We start from the raw sequence: 15,906 nt of genomic DNA, 5'->3' as shown, positions 1-15,906 counted from the left end.
ATAAATTAATACAGCCAAAATGTAATTTGGGAAACGGTTGATGAATCTTTAGTAACAAATTCTAACAAAAATATTCTATACATCAATTCCCTCACCATCTCAATATAAGGGAAGATAAAAATAATAATAATTTAAGTCTATTTATAAGTTCTCAATGATTTCACAGCAGTTAAAATAATTCAGGTGGCAGACAACATAATATGAAAATGAAAATTACTTGAATGTCAGTTCATCAAGTATCTAGCCTACTAATGAAAAACCTGCAACTCATTTCAAGCACCGATAGTTTAGTCCATCTCCCTCTCTCGCCTCAATCATCTAATGCAACACTTTCAAAACACACATAGCCTTTTCAGTGGGCTAATGGGTTCACTTCAATTCCCCCTTTTTACAGCAGAAGGTTTCAGTTAGCCAGTTGCTGTCTGAATATTGCTTGCTTCTTATTTGAGGTCTTTATTGTGGTTTAGGAAAATAGAGAAATTAAATAAATGAATGCACTTTCTATTCAAAGTTCTACTCAGACACAAACATCTGTACTACAGGTACTAAATGAACACAAGCCTTAGTATAGTATTATATTAGTGCCATTTTGAATGCATTTTCTTCAGATCCAACAAACAATAAGATTTGTGATGGTGAAAGGGTACTTTAAGGCAAAGATTCACATTACCAACTACAATAGTGTAACAGATACACCAGGCACAAAGCGGAGCAATGTGACAGTTGCTTTTAGTATGCAATGTGCGCACTGCTGTCTTCAAAAGGTAATCAGGCACAATCATTTTCTACAGATGCAGCTTCACTAGGGGCTGCTGTCACTAGGGCCATTTACGACTTGTTATGGTGTCTCTATTGTTTACCAATGACATTCGGTAAAAGGGAGACAGCTGGGATGGAAAGCTGCTAACAAATGAACAATATAATGCTGTGAAGGTAATCAGTAAACTTATGGGTGTTAATTAACTTTACACTTTATCATGTTCAATTAGTTTTCTTTTCTACCAAAGATAACCATGCACAATTGGTTTAAGACCATGCCATGTTTTATTTGTAACCAGTTTCTGTTGTCCTCCCAGCTCTGTCCCGGACAGTTCTCTAGAGGCTTCAAATGCACAGATGTATGACTCTGTGAATGTCTTTGTCAATTTAAATCAGTTTAAAATATATCTCTTTATTTAGGAAATGATTTAAACCTTATTCCAGGTCAGAGATATGCTAACTTCGAAAATCCACAAGATACAGTAACCACACATCATAGGAGGCATTTCTGGATGACTTCTCATCAATTTTCATTCTTTTGTCTATCCCCTTATGTGGGATATCATATCATACTCATTATATTTTCTATCTGACTACATTTGTATCTTGTCTGGTTATATTTTACAGGTAACCATGATAGCTTTCTGCCTTTGATTGGTCACCCTCCACTTGATAAACATTTTTAGTTTGGACTATTTTTTTAAAAAGACATATCATAAAAGAGGAATAAATGAATTTCACTTTCTCCTATGGCACAGCTATAAAATCTGCTTAACTTTTTTTCAAAGATGTCAGGAATTTTATTTTCCTAATTTTGTCCTCTCCTGACTCTCACTGGCATAGTTTCACTATCACAAGTCACCCTCTGGAGCCTTGCGCAAGTGACCACCTCATCATGGATGAGGCAAGAGAATAAGGATATCTATTCAACTATGGCAGGATGAATACCATTCAACTATGGCAGGATGAAAACTGAGTCCTTCCCTGGCTTCACCTAAGGTCCACTCACTTGCTGAGGACAATGATAGCAGCTCTGGCCTAAATCAGCTCATTCACCACATACCAAGACAGAACCAGTGATGTTCTAGGCTGAACAGGTTAGCACTACACCAACAGTTACACCAACATAGTACAGATGTTATTGGGAAGCTAAAGGTGAAAGTCTTGATAATGGAATCTGACCATGGAATTCCCTTGATGAACTTTTTAAACCGCAAACATGTGCAACTACATATGGTATCAGTGCTGGTCAGAGGTATCCACAGTAGCCGGGATGGGCAGCTTCCTAAATGTGGAGCACCGAGTGTGAACAACCTGCATAAGCTGGTTGACAGAACCACGTACAAATGTTGACAGCAACTGCTTCTACAAGGAGTACCCAATCTCAGCCAGACTGACTGCTGGATATAGAAAGTGAATGCACTTCTCCAAAAGGACAAAAAGGTGAGTGCATCAAGGGAAATTAAATTGCAATAAAAGAGCAGCCCAAATTTCTCCGACTGGTTGCAATACCTCTGTCCATTGTGGGTTTCTTGGTTCTGCAGTAGAGCTGCACTGATTTCAGTCCAATAGATGAACCATATGCATTGTCCCAGAATCCAATTTGTGACTAGTGAAATCCACTGAATAAACTTTTTGATACAAATCCACACTCAACAGTTTGTCCACTGGTAAAGTTAAGAACACATCACCCTCAGCTTCACTTCTACACCTTCTCTATTGTGTGGCAATTCATGCTGGAATTCAGTTCTGTGATGAGCCTTAATTTCCTGTGGATCAACATGAACAAGGCGAAAGCCATCCTCCTCAGCTCCTACCAACACCTGTTCACTTCCAGTTCTGATTTCCCTAACCTTCCTCGCTCCCTTCTCAAACTCACCAAACCAGTGTGCAACCTTGGCGTTCAGTCCAAACCTTCGCTCTCACCATTCCTCACATTTGGTAGTCTTCAGCAACTATGCCCCAAACTTCTACATGCTGCTAGGTAAATAGAGGAGTGTGGAGTAAGGAAACTTGCCTAACGTTTCGCCCCGCCGAGGAATCAAACCCGAGTCTTATCACTTGTGAGGCAAGCACACTAACCACTATGCTACGGGATTCCACAAAAGGTATAAGGTAATTCATTTCAATATTTAAGGAATTTATTGAATTAGATTATAAACTAGATGTAAACGCAGCCTGGTTACAGTCACTATGTAGAGTGAACACTTTTGTTTCCTTTGAAATCGGATGACCCCTGTACAAGCAGACTATGTGATACAAGGAATATGTGCTCTGAGGTCTGGAGACAACCAGAACAGCCAGTGCGTACAGCAGAGAGTAGCCAGGCGGCGAGAATGAGACTGTTATTTACAAGTTTAACAAGTTTATTAGAGGACATATGGAGTTATGAAGTGTCACTGACAGAGCTCTTTGAGAACAGGCCAGCTCAGACATTTATACAAACTTTAGGCTGTACTTTCAGCAATTGCATCAAATCGATATTAAAAATGCAGTACAAAAGCTGTTTTTGACACATGAGCTAAAATTGATTTACATGTGAGAGTAGCTTGAGAAATGGGCCTTTAAAAGTGGTTTCACAAGTAATTGTAATTTCACCTATCTTAACGAAACCTGTGCAACATCAATTCTGCTTCTCTAAAGTCCAACTCTGCCTACAGGAGAGGTCATGTGATACTTCACTGCCCAGTCTTAGATTTGCGAAAACAGCCCTGGCCAGCCTGCAAGTCACATCACAGTCAGTTTTTCTTTTAAACTAAAAAAAAGCTAATGTAATTTTTAAAAAATATTATACAAGTCACTCTTTTCAAGTGACTATTCAAGGTTAAGGACATTGGTAAGAAGCAGTATGTATTTTTAAAATATAATTTTTTTAAGAGTTACTGGCATGTTGTGGTCAGATGACTTTAGCAAAGAGCCAGAGACTATTTGCTGACAAAAGCAAAATAACCCAGTCAAGGAGCTGAAGACAGAGTGCACAATATAGAATTACATAGATTGTAGAGTGCGGAAACAGCCATTTGGCCCAATTAGTGCGTGCCAGTATTTTCCTTCATGCGAGCCAATATGCTCACATCCAATGTAAGAGGTCTTTTAAAAAAATGGACAATTCTCTTGCGCTTCATAATTTGGACTATTGTTTGTTTTTGGAGATTATAAGAACTCAAAGCACAGAGAGTATTTTAACAAAACCATAAGTTCTGTGGCACTTTAAAAAAAGAATTTATCTGGGTCCCAGATTACATAGATGTAAGCAAATATAAACCATAACCAATCTGCTCCCATTTAATATCCCTTTATGTACACAAAGCAACTCATGACAGAGTGAATCCAAGATTATAATCCAAATCAACCATACTAATATTGATTACTGCTTTCTTCCTGGCAGAGAGAGCACATTTCAGATCTTTAATTCGCTTTTCTTTAACCTTCAACCTCTCTGATGATGTTTACAGCAAGTGATTACCTACATAAATTCTGCACATGTTCACCCACCCACCACTAAGGGTGGTTTAGTTAATACAATTAGTTCAGTTTTTTAATTAAAGACATAATATAAAATGCATGGACTTTACGTTTCTGTGAGCAGTGTTAAAAGGTTTATTCCACAACGGAAAAAACAAAAATTAAAACCCATCGGCAGCAAAAGATCATCTCATTGTTTGTCTCATGTTTCTCTCTCTGCTGGGACCAGAGAATTTGTCGATAGGAGCATTCATTACTACCAAGACGCCTTTACTAGTTAGCTGCAATGCAGTGCTAAGCTGGCAGCTGCTGCGTTTGTGGCCCCGATTCATTATTTGCCCATAATGACTATCAAACACCAGTCAAAGTCAGATCAGAACAACTGTCAGCAGGATTTTTAATTAGTCTAGTTTGAATTCTGATAAATATCCAAAAGGCATGGCTTCTGCTGAGGATGTAACATGGAGCTTAGGAGAAGAAAGCAGGAAGGTAAAGAAATCGTGGTATAGCCAAACTGGGACTTTTTGACTAAACAGACAGAATCAAGAGGGGAAGAAAAGTTAATTATTACCCATAATCAGCAATTATGATTTGGCAAGAGAGCTTTCTTTAATGAACTGCTCTAATGATGAAGAACCAACATCTACTGAAATATAATAGCACATTAGCATAACTGTGTATGCAAAATACATAGATGTGCTGCCACAACCTACTTGTCATTGAATGATTAAGCATGAATTCATAATTAGAAAAATCCACAGTGTAATTTATTGCCCTCTCAGATGTTTCTGGTTCATTAATAGGCTACAACTGAACAATGACCTCTAGTGGGCTTTCAGTTTCCTGAATCTGCTTCCTTCTTGAACAAGAATAAACTTTGAAAGCCTTTTTAAGCTTAGATGGAACCACAATATAAATTCCATTAAATGGAAAGCATAGCACAAACATCTTGTCAGTAAGAGCATTGCGTTTCCTTTCNAAAAAGGCGTTTATGATAATTTATCATGCAGCAATTTAGAAGATGGAATCCAATTTTTTCCTTGTTTGTATCTAAATAGAAATTCAAGATTGATAGTTTCCTTTCAGCTCAATGCAAATAGACAGCTACACTTCCACATTGTCCTTATTAGCTGAACATAAACATTACATTAGATTTATTTGGATGTGCAAAATTTGTTGACTCAATTAAAACTTAATTTAGATTTTGTTTTCAGTTGTTTCTGCCTGGTTGTAAAAATTCAAGGCATTTCATATCATTTATTTCTCCATTCTTCCCCTCTGCTTCAACCTAATACATTCCTCTTTTGGTCGCTCCACATTATTTTTTCCTGTAACCAGTAAAGCAGCACAATCATAAACTGCTGATTCCGCTGCAACTGCAAACAATAGATCCCATAACTTGGTTGACAGAAAGAAGAATTGGGATTTTTATAGCGCCAGCGCATTATTTAGTAATGTCAGAGATACAGTCCTTCGGATGAGATAGTAAACCCAGATCCCATCTGTGTGTTTTTCAAGTAGACGTTAAAGATTGCATGGTACTATTCCAAAAGAGGCCATTTCTCCTGAACTTATGATCAACAATCCTTAATATTTTTTAGTAATTCACCTCAGGACTTTTTGGGGATCTTGCTTGTGCTAATGGCATGTGGATTTGCCTCCAAAAACAATCTTAATTGACAGTGAAGTTGTGAAGTTCTATGAGATGTTTCAACTTGATGAAACAGTATAAAAATGTAAGTTTTATTTTTGAGTGATTCTTAAAAGTAGAACTCCAAACTGAGACCAATATGGTCTTCCATAAAGTGCATCACTAAGCCAGGAATGTGAGTTCATGCAATTCATCCCTTTGGACTACTATATTTTGTAGAAACTTCACAACATGCTTACATTTGCAAATACAGTTTCACAAACTTTCATTTAGACAGAATTGGGGAGAAATGCCACCTGAGTCTAAATTTACTTTACTTATGCAGCAAACTTTATGAATTCAGTCTTACCTTTGAAGCCTAGTTTTCTGAGGCTCTTAAGAGAAAACTGGTTTCCAAATTAAGGTAGTATTTAAGAATTTGACAATTTCTGGATACTCTACAATGCTACATTAATAGAGTAAATTTAGACCTAGATTGAATTTCTATCGCAATATGTTTTCATTCTAACTATAATGAGCTAAAAACTATAATCTCATCCTATTAGTGTAAAACAGAAAATTGTTAATGTGTGAGAACATCTTTATCTTTTTCTCTTTGCAGCTTCCAGCTCTGATGTCATTGGTTTCCTCCATCCATAGTTCCCAAAGCACCTGAAACACCCAAATGTAAAAGAGAGAGGAGTGTGAAATCAGTAATTGGATAGTTTCCTACAGAAATAATCGATCCACTGAGAATGGCGAGCCAGTGGGACTGAGCAACGATAAGCGACACAGGCATCCGGAACCTGGAGCAAGAGATGACACTAGCTGCAGAGTTCTGGATAGTCAGCTCCTATATAGGGAAGAGCTAGGCAGTCCGGCATGCAGGGCGATGGCAGGCCTGATTCCCCAGCTGGACATAATAAAAGTGTGGATGATGGTCTTCTGGCCCAATGGCAGAAATAGTGGCAAAGGTGGGCAAGTGTTGGAGCTGAAGGAAAGCTGAACCGGTAAGAGGACAGATGTGGGCTGTGAAGGACATATGGAAGTCGAATAAGACTCTGAGGTTCTATACCGGCTTGCTGAGGTAGAGTATGCAAGCCCTTCATTGTCTTGTAATTTGAGGCTGAGCATCAGTACTCAGCCTGAAGACTGAAGCATTTATTTCACTGATGAACAGTAACCTAGTTGCCTGGTGGATCTAGTTTTCCCTTCCCTAGTTGAATGCAGCTGTTGCTTCAAGCTCCTAGACTACCAGTTTCATTGAATCATAGGTTTACAGCATGGAAAGCTCCCCTACAGCTCCCTCACAATTGGCTTGGAGTCATCTGAACTCCTCCCACTCTGCCTGCCTTGACCTTACCTCCTCCGTCAACCTTATGGATAACTCCCTCATTATCACCATTAATACCTTCACACCCAAAACATCCTGAACCACCTCTTACTCTGCAATTTCCCAGGTAGACCGAAAACCTCTGTTCACTAACATCCCAGACCTGTGCTGCCGAATGCACGTGGCTCAAATTGCAAGATACGGCTGGACCACACCAAAGTCTACCATTACACTCTCTCAGTCAAATCATTGTTCTGCTCCACGATCATCCTGGAGGCCAAAGTTCATTTTCTGCACCACAAAACACCTCTTTCACCCACCTACCCGAGCTTCTTCTATCTTTATCCCCAACTCTAAATGCAAGAAGTGATGGACTTATTCAGGTCCAAAATCAAGTGAATTTGTTCAATAGCCTCAGGTGCTACCCTCCCTCAAACCTTTTACCCACATCTCTTTGCTATTTTAGGCATGAAACTCCCTTGACCTCATCCTCCCACCACTCCTCTCCACCCAGCCTCTCCTTCTCGTGCCTCCCATAGCTGTCATCATCATCCTCTCTCTCTTCATTTGTCCAGTAACCCTCTTTCAAAAATAACAATAATAATCATCATTGCACTTGATATAGCGCTTTTCACGTCATCACATCCCTTCTGCAGAATCGCTCACTCAACCTTTCCATGTTCTCTCGCTACAAACCTATCTCCAACCTCTCCCCAGTGCTGGAACAAGTTGTCACCTTCCAAATTCTCTCCTTCGTCTCCTACCACTCCCTCCTTAAGCCCCTCCAATACGGTTTCTACCCTGCCCACAGCACCAAGACTGTCCTGATCAAAGTCGCCAACATCATTCTGTCCATCTGTGACCAGGGTTCATTCTGCCTTGGGACATCCTCCTGACGTGAAAGGTGCTACAAATGTAATTTTGTTGTTGCTGTTGCCTCCTTGTTCCCATTGACCTCAGTCTCTTTTGACACAGTTGATCACTCCTCCACCTTCACAGTTCTGTCCCAGTTTCAATCCCATGTATCCCAGCATCTTCACTTCATCTCTTCCAATAATTTCTCCTCTCATCCCTGGATAGTCACATGAGGTATTCCTCAGGGCTCTATCTATGCCCCCTCCTTTTCACAATATATGTGCTCCCACTTGGTTGCATCATCCACAGGCATGGGTTCTTTTCCACATTTACGCAGATGAAACCAACTGTATTTTCTGCCAATGTCCTCGATTCCAGGACCACTGCTGTACTGATCATTTGCCTATCAGACATCAAGTCCTGGGTAGCTCTAACTTTCTTCCGTTGAATTGAGCAAAACAGAGACTCTTCTGCCAACGACTTCTCAACTCATTCGCTGACTGGCTCGGCTTTCCTTCACCTCCACAACATCGCCCTACTCCACAACTACCTCTCACCTGACTGCTGACCCTCAATCATGCTTTCAACATGTGCAAGCTTAATTATTAAATCCCCTGCTTGCCAGTTACTCCCTACACAAGCTGGACAGCATCTAGAACTGCAACCGTGTTCACTTCCACACGAGGCTCCGTATGCCTTCAACCCCATTCTCACTTCGCTCCACTGCCTCCCCATTCCTCAATTAACCAAAATCAAGATCCTAGTGCTCACATTCAAATCTCTTCATCACCTCACCCCACCTTCTGCAATCCTACTGACCCAGCTGCTCCCTCTGCTCAGCCAACAGCAGCCTGTTTCACATCTCCTGCCTGATCCATCCCACCATTGGTGGCGAGTTTGCAGCCATGTCATTCCTATTCGCTGGAGTGTCAGGAGTCCCTTTGCCTTGTCTTCACAATTTTAAACAATCAACAAACAACAAATAATTGCATACCACATCCCGAGGAACTGGACAGTCAAGGATTTGATCAGAGCTGGGGATTGGATTCGGTGGCGATGGGAGCCAAGGGAATTAGTGGGCCTATCTCTTCAGCATCTTCCCACTCTCCCTCAGCTCCCACCCAGCACCTCAGGTGCTGTATGAAGGGCTTTCAGAAGTGCTCTTACCATGAAAGGCACTATGTAAATTATTGTTGTTGTTCCTGTCAAAATGACAAAATTTCCCTGTTGGAGTTGTCTCTCCAATATCATCCCTCTCTGGTTCTCCATTCCCTTTAATATTATCTTTCCACAAGTATTCAACCAATTTCCTTTAAAATGCTGTTCTGAACTCAACTTCAGTAATCTTTAGCAGCAAGGCAATCAACATTCCACCATCCCGTCTGTGTGTAACAAAATGAGTTTAAGCATTTCTAAGATGGACAATTAGGCCAAACACCTCATGACCTGTTTCTTTCAGCTCAAGTGGAATTAAAATCAATGCAGTCTTGTACAGGTGCCTTTGCCTCTCATGGGTCAGCAAAATGAAAGTATGACTTAATAATAATAATAAATAATAATCCTTGCATTTGATATAGCGCTTTTCACGTCGGGAGGACGTCCCAAAGCGCTTCACAGAACACACTGTAAAGTGAATTGACTGTATATTTGTGGGCGAACGCGGCAGCCAATTGCGCACAGCAATGTCCCACAAACAGTCGTAGATTGAAAATGACCAATTTATTATTGTTTTTGGTTTTGGAGGGATTATTATTAGGGTGTGGAGTAAGGAAACTTGCCCAAGGTTTCGCCCTGCCTGGAATTGAACTCAGGTCTCTCACTTGCAAAGCGAGTGCTCTAACCACTGAGCTACAGGACTCCCTCCTCTGATCTAAGGCCTTTGATTGTAAACTTATGCCACATAGTTCATTCCTCATGGTGTATGTCAAAGTTTTCAACACCTGTGAAATCTGTGTGTTTCATCATTTAAACGTGTAGTATTCCCTCTCAATCTTTTTTGCCCAATAAAAGTATTTATAAATTCAAAATATCCATCAGAGGAACAATGCAGTACATTTCTATGGTTCTATAGGTCTAAATCTATACAATAGTCTCAATGTGGTACCAACAACTTAGAAGTAGATCAGGCAGCTTCCTGCCACACAAGAGAGCAGATTTTGATGTCATTATGAAGAGCATATGACCCCCAGCAAGAAATATTATTTTGATCCATGTTCCCAAAGCTGACCTCTAAACACTAATTGCTCCATTAGTAGAATGTCTCGCAGCATGTGAACTGCTAGGATCCCCCCACCCCCTTTTATTTCTTTAGGAGGGGTCACAACTGTTCACCAAAATAAAGAAATTTATAACATATCCAGCTACTTATTGAAAAATATAGCTTAGATACAAAGAAGCATTCTGGCTTGCAATGTATAGATTCTTTTTAAAAATCAGCAATTCTAAAATTTCTAATTATTTCCAGCCTTTTCATTAAATGACTCCGAATATTAAGAATCACATTTTTTTCTGGTTCAAATATTTCCATTTCTTGCCAAAAGCAAGTTTTAAAGCTCTCCTAATGATTCTCAGCAGTGACTTGTTATGCTGGGCTGGTCATCCCTGCTGGCTTAGTTCTCTGACAGCCAGCTTGAAGAGAAACTCTACCAGGGCTGTTGCCTGTCAGCAGCCACCAGCTGGTCTACCAGGGTTCTGTGGTCATAAGGAACAGCTGACACTCTGGGCGTTACTAACCATGCTGAGAAATGTGCCACCCAGCTGCTGTGTGGTCACGTCCATCTGGAGATCCTCGCCAGACAAATCTCTACGCCTGTCAAATCTCTTCAGCCAGGCTTGTTATACAAATGCAATTACTCAAGTGTGCCCTATTACAGCCAGCTAACTACTCTTCAAACTAATCTTAAACAGACAGGCAATTCACATTTTCTCTCATCAAAACTACCTCATTTACTCCTGGTTAGCAATTCTCTTGATACAATTTGATGTGGCTGCAGGGGCTCCCGGATGCAATATTGTACGCTAAGGTGCCCCTGCAACAAGTTAAAAAATTGCTACCATGCAATACATTCATTAATATCACAGAAAGCATAATTAAAGTGAGTAAATATAATATACAACGATTGCCATTCTTTAAATAATGAGCAAAAAATAATGACCATTTGATGCACTATATTTGTTCAAGAATTATTCTTCCCTGAATTTATGCAAAACTGGTGCTGCTCTCATTTATAGTTAACAGTATTTTCACATGCCGGATGTGTATTAACACAATTTTTAAAGCACATTTTGATCTTTTTAGACTTCTTGCTAAAAACAGCAGGAGTCGCAAGGAACTGGGAAGAAAATAATGGAAAATTGTGGAGTTTTTTTTTAAAAAGGAAAAAAGCTCAATGTGAGCTATTTAACATCATCCAACACACAAAAAAGAACAAATATTGTGTATAATGAGAGGGGAAAACAGTGACATACGGTTTACATTAAATAAAGAAAAGGTCTCAAACTATGCACTAGTTTTCATTTGCTACATAAATCAATCAGAAAAAGTGACGTTTTTAATGGTTTGCTTAAAATAATAACTCAGCAGAGTTATAGTACAAAAGCTAATGTGTTTGCTGAGAAAACAGGAATGTTACAAGAAGGATGTGTAGACATCATCCAGAACATTATGATAACCAATAAGGACATTTTCAAGATGATAAGACATTTGATGAAATGTGCAGGTCTGAGAACAAACCCCTTACTTGAGTGTCAATGGTTTGTTTTCTAATAATAATGAAGAGGATTAATTACCAGTTTAAGGTACCAAATTTTCTAACACAAAAAGGTGTTTACTTTTGAGTTTTTCAATTTTGAATTGAACCTCAGAGAAAGTGGAAACAATTACAAACACTGTGCATGAAGAATTGGTTAAATTAGCAGCAACTACACAGAGGCAGGCCATTGGGGACACAAGGACTAGCAATGGGCATAACTTCCATTATACTGAACGCATCTGGGGCACGTAAGGAAATCAAGCCGCCAAAAACAACAGAGCAATATTCCCGAATGAGAGTACTGATCAATATGAAAGTGTGTGCGGGGGGGGGGGGGGGGGGGGAGAGAGAGGAAGGTAACAAAGATCCTGGGTAGTTCTGTAGCGTCCTCATTACCAATTGATATGTGTGACCTACCAGACATAAAGCAACTCGGTCAACAATTGTGAGAGAAGGAAACAGGGAGCCCCAGATTCTAGACAAGCAAATGATTGAAGAGCAGATGTGAAGCTAAACAACATGCAGTAAAAAAAATGTCTACAAAATACAGTCACTTCACTTTATAGTAAATCTTGTGAGACGTCCTCCTGATGTGAAAGGAGCCATCTCAAATGTAAAGATTATTAGTACTATAATAATCCCCAGTGCAATACTTATTACAGTACTTAATATTAATTTATATTATTATTATTAAATTAGATTATCCCAATAATATAATCCCCAATCCTTCGGATGAGATGTCCTGTCTGCCTGTTCAGGTGGACAGGATTATGACACCATTTGAAAAGAGAAGGAGTCCTGACCTACAATCCCCAGAAGAAAGGCACCTTCCGCAAAGTCAATGCAAGGTGCTGAGCAACAAGTTAGCACAGGCCTGAACTACAGTTGCTTCCTCTTTTCACCATTTTCATCTCACAACTTGGTCCTGGACCTCTCAAATGGATTGAAGGAAATCTTTCAGCTGCACACTCAGGAGCTCTGAAACATGAACAACTTTTTTAAAAATCACCATCTTTCAGATACAACTTAAGCTAAATGGCAACATACGATTGTATGAACCCTACTTTTCACAAGCGAAAGAATTGTGAGTGGAACACGGTTGGGGAGAAAAGGAAATTTTTAAGTTGAATAACAGGAAAGACCAAGCGGGATGTGGGAATAGTGACACATCTTACCACAGCTGCTGAATGCGGCTGTTATCATTGGGATCTTCATGCTACAAAACATGCGAGATGGGACAGGATGTGATGGAGCTTGTTCCATCTGCACCCCATACTACAGACCCAAAGTGGACACCAGATCAGAAAAAAATAACACCTGTGGAGTCACAGTAATAAAACATACAACTGGATAGTCCCACAAATGGTCAGGAGGTCTCTGAAATACCCCTGTGCTGCATTTGACATGAAAGTGCGACTGAGCTGAATGAATCAGAATATTTTGTGATCTAGAAAGGTGGATTTAGGGATATCTACTGTGAAGATTTGGGAAAGATACATAAATAAAGGAAGAATGTTTATTTTGGATCCATTACCTCTTCCAAGGGGTTGTTCAGCAATCTATGTGATCTTGGATCACGTAAGAGGGTAGGGTACGGGAGGTGGGGGGTCAAATATTAAGACCTCTAACTTCGTGCAATTGGTTTTCATATCCTGACACTTAGCCAAATAGCTGATCACAGCTCAGGACACAGAGCTAAGAAATATGCAGACGATGTGTGTAAAGGAGAACAGTTTGCACAAAGAAAAATTCTATAATTCTATGCTCCTTTCCCACTGCCACAATCCACTGAATATCCGGAATAGAACGAATGCTGATAGTCAGGGGTTCTATTTCCAACTCACAAAACAATAGGACAGTGGACAAACAAAACTGTCAATGGCTGTAATTGACAGAGTTTTAAAGCCATTTATGGTTTATTATTTTAATCTGTAATAAATGAAAACATTCTAGAATGATCTGCAATGATTTGCATGTGTAGGAATTGGTTGATCCTCCAACCCAGACAGCCCATAAAATCCATTATATTCTTATCATGAACAGTTATTCTGTGAAAAGTGTTTTGAAGTCCAAACACTAAGGTATTAGAAATTAATATTATAGTGTAGGTGGCTGAAATATGGCCTCATGGTCCGCCACCAAATCTCGCTGGGCAATAGTAAAACCTACTGGCTCTGCCCCTCCCCAGGTAAATTGCCTCTTACAAGGCTTGCCTCAGTGCCGATTGTCTCAACGTCACTGGTGGTTCACTTGAGTTAATGGAGTCTGTCCAAAACCTTGGTGTTTTGTTGAAACCTGAACTCTCCTTTAAAGTCTTTTATCTAGATTTTGACCAAGTTTGCTTTCTTTCATCTCTGCAACATTGTCTGCCTCCACCACTACCTCACCACAATGTAGCCCAAAGCCCTCACCCTAAACTCCTGTTTTCCACCACACATCAACCCCTCCACATGTCCCCTCAAGCTCCCTAGATCCTCACTTCAGAAACCAAGTGCATAGAGATCATGGACTTCTTTGTATCTAAAATTGACAATATCTGCTTGGTTGCATCCTCTTCTTCCCCCGTCCCCCAGTGCACCCCCCATGTCTTCTACCTCCACACATTTTCCACTGCTGTTCCTATCACTGCTTTGCCCCCATTTGTCCCTCATTCCTTACAACCATCATCACCCATATGAAACCAACCACCTGCTGCCTTGATCTTCAACCCACCCAGCTACTGATCACCTAATTGCCCATAGTGGAGTCCTGTAGCTCAGTGGTTAGAGCACTCGCTTTGCAAGTGAGAGACCCGAGTTCAATTCCAGGCAGGGCGAAACCTTGGGCAAGTTTCCTTACTCCACACACCTAATAATAATCCCTCCAAAAACCAAAAACAATAATAACTTGGTCATTTTCAATCTACGACTGTTTGTGGGACATTACAGTGCGCTTTGGGACGTCCTCCCGACGTGAAAAGCGCTATATCAAATGCAAGGATTATTATTATTATTATTATCCTCTGCCCCCTGCTGGTCAACCTGTCGCTCTGTTCCAGCAGCATTCTGCATTCTGCTCCCCCTCAAAACTACTGTCATCACCCCCATGATATCCATGCAAAATTATTTAATCTGAACTGTATGTTCACCTTCTGTCTTCTAATCTTAAATATGTGTCCCATTTCTCTAGATATTTTGACCTTGTTAAGCCTATTATTAAGATTCAGTTTACTCAAGACAATTTGGATCATGAATATTTCAATTGGATTTGCCTTGATCTCTTTTGAGCCTCTTCTCAAAACTGATGTTTGTGAATCATCATTATTACCCTCACAAGAAAGATTGAGATAATAATGATAATAATGGACTAATGGAGATGAATTGTCCATTGATCAATTTAATTTCATGCTTCCATAACACCAATGCTGCTATCTTCTCAATAAAGTACCAAACAGTATCTCAAATGAGCCCAGTGCCCTGGGCTCAACCACTCTTCCTGGTACCCTATTCGAATTGGTAATGAAAGAAATACTGGTAGGTTCTAAAATTATCCTTCACAACCCTGAACCTGTGAACTTGTGGCAAGATTTAAAAAAAAAAACAGTTAGGCTCTTTTTTAATGGACAACAATAACAACAAATTACATTTGTATAGCGCCTTTCACATCAGGGGACATCCCAAGGCACTGGACAGTCAGGGATCCGCATTTGAACTGGTGGTTGGGATCAGGAGTTGGAGGGCGGGGAGGGTAGGTTTAGGAGGGTGACCGAAGGCATGGACGAAGAGGAGAATCTTGAGACGGGTCTTGAAGGAGTCAAGGGAGGGGGCAAGGCAGAGGGACTGTGGGATGGAATTCCAGAGGGTGGGGGCAGAGTGGCTGAAGGCCTGCCTGCCAATGGTGGGGCGGACAAGGCGGGGGATTGAAGCAGGCCAGAGACCGCTGAGTGGAGGGAGCAAACAGGTTAGTAGGGTGTTAGGGGGTCACAGAGGTAGGGAGGAGCAAGGCCACAGAGGGCTTTGAAAGTGAGGACCTTTTGAACTGTATCCTCTGTGTGATGGGAAGCCAGTGGAGTCGAGCGAAGATGGGGTTGAGGAGCGGAAGAGGACATGGGCTGCAGAGTTCCAGATGATCTG

The 15,906-nt window shown here is 40.5% G+C and overlaps 1 protein-coding gene across 1 annotated transcript in view; it reads right to left on the bottom strand.

The window, feature by feature from the left end:
* hibadhb (3-hydroxyisobutyrate dehydrogenase b) overlaps positions 1 to 15,906 on the bottom strand; it is a 63,606-nt gene that overhangs the window by 20,059 nt on the left and 27,641 nt on the right.

This window comes from Callorhinchus milii, unplaced genomic scaffold (genome assembly GCF_018977255.1).
Source record: "Callorhinchus milii isolate IMCB2004 unplaced genomic scaffold, IMCB_Cmil_1.0 Scaffold2, whole genome shotgun sequence".
Lineage (NCBI taxonomy): Eukaryota > Metazoa > Chordata > Chondrichthyes > Chimaeriformes > Callorhinchidae > Callorhinchus > Callorhinchus milii.
The sequence above is the reverse complement of the archived record's forward strand: the minus strand, read 5'-3'. Positions and strand labels throughout refer to the sequence as shown.